Raw genomic sequence first — 6,000 nt, forward strand, 5'->3', positions numbered from 1 at the left:
TATATATAGATAGATAATAGATAGTTATAGATATATATAGATATACATACAACACAAACCCAGACACACACAAATAAATATTCATATATATACGTGTATATAAATATATATAATAAATATATATATAAATATATAAATATATATATATATATATATATATATATATATATATATATATATATATAACTCTGTGTGTGTGTGTGTGTGTGTGTGTTGTGTGTGTGTGTGTTGTGTGTGTGTGTGTGTGTGTGTGTGTGTGTGTGTGTGTGTGTGTGTGTGCTCTTCGTCTCTTCTCTTTTCTCTATCTATCGTCGTCATTCTCTCTATCTCTCTCTCTATCTCTCTCTCTCTCTCTCTCTCTCCTCTCTCTCTCTTTCTCTCTCTCTCTGAGCGCAGAGAGAGAATGAGCTAGAGAGAATGAGCTAGAGAATGAGATAGATAGAGAGAGAGAGAGAGAGAGAGAGAGAGAGAGAGAGAGAGAGAGAGAGAGAGAGAGAGAGAGAGAGAGAAAGGGAAACAGAGAACGAAGACGAGACAGAGAGGCCGGAGAGCAGAGGCCGAGCACGAAGCGAACAGCGTAACCGCCAACCACTAGTTACGGTTGCTGTAATAAACCCTAAACGAGCTACTTTCACACAAGTGGGCTGTGAAGGCCGTTCTCATCCCGCTGTTTAAATGTCTTTTCTTTTTCACATGATCAAAATACATAAAGAAAGATTGCAAGTTTGTAGTCGTTTGTGTGTTTTTTTTTTCAGAGTGTGATAGTTTTTGTTAAATATGATATAAATACTATTTCTTGCAACATATTACGTGGTGATGCAGCTTTAATAATATCAAAGACCGCTGTTTCCTTTGTTATGAAGGGTTGACAGTATGTTGACTTCTGTAACAACCTTTAATTTCCGAGAATGTTACAGTACTACCTAAACGCCTTCTTGACTCCCCCCCCCTCCCGCTCATGACACCATCCGCCCCTCAACTGCCCTCCCCCCACTCATGACACCATCCCCCACGTCCCCCTCGGCCGGAAAAAAGTACCCGCGTACATCTCCTTCGTCAGATACGGCGAGGTCCAACCTTATCGTTTATGGCTCAATGTCACGTCAGTTTCTCCTTCAGGATTAGCTAGGCCTACGGAGGACACGAGGTAGGCCTTCCTGATTAATCTATATAAAAGTCGTCCTTTATCGCCAGTAAATTTGCGACTAGGCGGAGATATGATTCTGACTAATCGCCTGTGTGCGTAGGCCTATACGAGTCTCACTTTGGCATTGTATCCAGAGGGCCCCTTCCTTGTCTGCCTATGCCAAGAATTCTGTCTGTGTAAGCCTAGCATCGCAGCTTTTGACTTTATGGTTGTCTTCTATCTAATCCCAGTCACGTGTCCAACAAAAACAACGACGTGTCCTCAATGATTACTATTTCCCTTACACATCTCGTTTGCGTCAGCAGAATTTTTTTTCGTATCCAAATCTCAGCGTAAACCTCTCACATTCTAAATCAGAGGGTGAATTTACCATTTTCCAATTAAAAAAAAAACATATCTGGGGTAAGTTTATGATCTTAGAAATTAAATACTGATTTTTTAAAAGCGAGGGAAGGAATGAGGGTGAATGGCGACGATTTCAAGACAAGGGATTAAATATCAGATTCTGGGTTCAGCATCTCTGATTTCTATTTTCTTCCGTGTGTATGCGTGCATACACTCTCAGCTAAACCTTATACTGATATCTATTTCATTTAACCATTTCTCTGACTTTCCAGGAAAAAAATATAATTTCGCATCTGAATATAACAGCGTTGCCTTGTCCGTGTCCTGTCGTAATATATATATGTATATTATATTTTTTTTTTCATATATATATATTTTTTCATATATATATTTTTTTCATATATATATATATATTTTTTTTTTTCCAGTATATCCACCAGCGTTTGAGTTTTTCATGGCAACTCAACGTGACTTCCCAATGCTTGTGCCAACATCTGGGATACCGTTGATGTCGTTGATGTCATAATCACTGCTCCTTAAACCTGGGTTTTTGCCTTTTGTCTGACCTCTGTGACCTCGATTTTTATTTTTCATACTACTACTACTACAATTACTAGTAATAGTAGTAGTAGTAATAATAATAATAAAAATAATAACAATAATATTAATGCCATATCTGCAAACAAATATGATACAGTTTCAAAAAAAGGTGTGAGCATGACACGAAGACGATCTTTAAATAAACATAATGATGCCAATTAATGTCGTTTTTAGCAATGCTTTCGTGGCATTTTATGATGGCAATGACTTTCAAAGGAATTAAATTTATTTTTCATTTATTGCTAAAATACGGACTTAAAAAAAAACTACCAAATAAGCACAAAACAAATAAAACAAAATAACAAACCCGATAAATCAAGAAGAAGCACACAGAGGATTAGCTGAAGACAGAAAGAGCAAATGTAACGAATTTAAGATCTCTGCGACCCGTTTCCAGCAGTGCCGCCATCTTGTCTCCTGCAGCGAAAGACGTAGTTATCCAAATCCGTTTTTTTTCCTTTTAATTAATTTTAAAAACGTATAAAGTTACTTAGTATGTGTGTGTGCATGTGTGTGTGTTTGTGTATGTTTGTTTGCGTGCGTCTGTGTGTGTGTGCGTGTTTGTGTATATTTGTCTGCGTGTGTGCGTGCATGTATATTTGCTTGTTTGCGTGTGCATGTATATTTGCGTGCACGTGCGTGCATGTTTGTTTGAGTGTGCGTGCATGTTTGCGTGTGTGTGCACGCATGTTTGTCTGCGCAAGCACACGTGTGTGTGTTTGCTTGTTTGCGTGCGTACATGTTTGTTTGGGGAGAGTGCGTATATGTTTGTTTGCTTGTGTGTGTATGTGCGCGTGCATGCTTGTTTGCGTGCGTATATGTTTGTCTGCTTGCGTGTGTGTGGATGTGCGTGCATGTTTGCGTGCGTGTGATTTCTTCGAGCGTTCGCGACGCGGGCGCCAAAGTCTGTCAGTCCCGTCGCGAGCGGTGGTCGAGCGAGCGAAGCTGGCCCGTGCCCAGAACCCTTCCCCGCCCCCCCCCCTCTACCCCCTGCCTCATACCCTGAGTACTGTTTTCTTGTTTCTGGTTTCTCTGCTTCCTCGCCTGTTCTTCTATTCGCGTCCTCGCACGTTTCCTGAAGGGCCTGTGTACGCTCGCCAGCAAATCTAGTCTTATATAACGATCTAACTTCCGCCTAAACAAACCTCGCTTTCAAACGTATTCAGAAGGAAAATGAAACGAAATGAACAACTAAATAAAATAAACAAATAAGCGGGAACATTCCGTCCGGTGTATATTTGGTGTCAAGCGCTGTTATTCACCTCCAAGGCTGCGCACAATAGGGGCGTCAGATGGTGCATCCGCGGTGGCACTGTGAATGCATACGGTCAGGAGGGGAGGATGGTGACGCTGATGATGGTGATGGTGAGGATGATGGTGATGATGGTGGTGATGGTGATGATGATTATGGTGATGGTGATGGTGATGATGATGATGATGATGATGATGATGATGATGATGATGATGATGAGAGGAGGAGGAGGAGGAGGGTGATGATGAGAAGGAGGATGGTGATGATGAGGATGATGATGTTGACTGGTGATGATTACGAAGATGCCAACGTACAATAAAGAGATTTCCCGCAATAGTGCTACTAGTGATACTAAATAGTATGGTAAAATATATCTGTAATAAATCCAATAGCAATAGTGATAACAAGAAGTAAAATTATAATAATATCAATATAATAAACATCGGATAAAACAAATATAATATTAATGATAATACCGGTAAGTATCTTTTTCATTACTATATTATTGTCATTGTCAAAATATAAACAATAAAGATTTTCGTCACAACATGGGCGATAAAATCAAATAAAACAAAACGAAAGGATGAAAAAGATAACAAAGATGTATCAACAATAATATATATATATATATATATATATATATATATATATATATATATATATATATATATATACACACACATGAATATATATAAAGAAAATAAGAGAGAGAAATAACGAGTTTCTGACGAGCAGCGAAGTCAGCAGCGGGGGGCGCCGCCCTTCGGCTCTCTCCTCATCATGTTTCCGACACACGAGCGGCGTCGCGCGGAGGAGGAGCCGAGGCGCCGCGAGACAGCGCCCCGGCCACGCCCTCACGCGCGCTCTTGCATACGTGCAGTCATACACCGATGTGTGAATGTATAAATTAAAGTGCGTCTCTGTATGACAATAACGCAGTTGATAAAATATAAGAAATGGCTAATTAGACTCATTAAAATTATCTGATGATAATACGCAACGTGACACTGTTAGTGCGTGTGTGAAAAGGATGACGTCACCCCATTGCAGCGAGAACAATCACTTCGCCACAGCGAATTTCCTCCCTGTCGCCGCACCCCAGCCTGGCTCATGGGAATACAGGGCAAAGGGCCTGAGAGCGCGAGGGGGCACAAAGCGCCCTCCGGGAGATCGCGAGACGTCACAGGACCAGAGGGGGGGGGAGGGTCAAAGGTCGCACTCAGGCCCAGAGTCGTGGGCGTGACTCGGGGTCCGCCGCCGTTCCACCAGACAGGGCGGGGCGGCTACTGTTACAGGTGGCTGCAAGGTACTGCGTACAGGCACTGAACACTGAGGCGCACAAATCACCAGCCGCGCACAGGAATAATTTAAACACAGATAATCCCGTGTTTGCAGTACATCACCAGGTCACACACTTGGCACTGCGGCAAGTTCACACATACTTCGGGTGCCGCGGATTGCACCAGGGTCACCAGTGACACACGAACGCAAGGTGCCACGGCGTCCTTCAGTCCTACCGGAGGTAAAGCGGTCTCACGGCCGCTCGGGCGGCCTCGATCACGACCGTATTTATAGTCATTTCCCCTTTATCGGCAATGCTAAGCGATATCTTTCTGCCGATGTTACTTTTGGCAAGATCCTGGACGTGTGTGGGCGTGCTTGCGGACTAAGCGGGTCTGGCGGCCCTGCTGACGGATACGACAAGAGTCACGGTGACTGCTTGTCGGATCTAAGTCACCGGAACCAACCGGACCTGTCTTGGCCGCTGGCCAAAGGCTTGTGCAACCCCCATGGCCCTCAGTCGCTGCCCCAGCCCTCGTCTGGCCCTCGGGACCTCTGGCCTTCGCCCACAAACACAGTTCCTCTCATTTGGACACCTGCACACTGTTTACATGCCGGCCGTGTCCCTCACGATCTAATCACTGTCACTGGCCAAGTCTCCCTCTGCCATTCCGCGATGTATGTCACTTACTGCTTCGACCTGCGGCTGTCACGCACTCCGCTCTGGACGAGGCCCTTCGTCGAAGGCCTCTGCCTGTCGCAAGCACGTGCAGCCTCTTCATCTTATCGGTTGCCTATGAGCCACCAGTCACCCCTTCTAAGCACTGCAATTCCCCTCTGGACTCCATACTGAGGCGCAGACTGATGAATTAAATCCCAGTGGAGCCATTCCCTCCGGGCTTGAAGCTTTTCATCACAAAAAGCATAACTTCTGGCTCTCTCTACACGCCGTTTTACTGGATTGTTCTCAAGAGTAATCTCACCAAGAATGTTCTCGCCCGTGAACAAACCCAAAAATAACCCGTTTAATAAAACGAGGTAAAAATCTCGTATTTTTGCGGGTCTTCTGGCAAATCTCTCTGGTGTGTTTACGATGTATTTGACGCCGTCGGAAAAAAAACATTCCGAAAATGCACTTGAAAAAACACTATCGCAAACATTTAAAACAGACAAAAATTCAAGTACGGTTTGGCTTACAGACACGAAATGCAAGTCAACCAGGACTCACGCAAAGCACTTGTAATTGTAACTAACGAAAAAGAAAACGCAGGTTGTAAAGGGGGACTCAAGTGGATCTATTGAGCAAGGTAGATGCTACTGTTGGAATGTAAGGAATCCCTTTTTTAAAGATCATTTACGGTCAAGCTGGCGGTAT

The sequence above is a fragment of the Penaeus monodon genome, chromosome 9 (genome assembly GCF_015228065.2).
Source record: "Penaeus monodon isolate SGIC_2016 chromosome 9, NSTDA_Pmon_1, whole genome shotgun sequence".
Taxonomy (NCBI): domain Eukaryota; kingdom Metazoa; phylum Arthropoda; class Malacostraca; order Decapoda; family Penaeidae; genus Penaeus; species Penaeus monodon.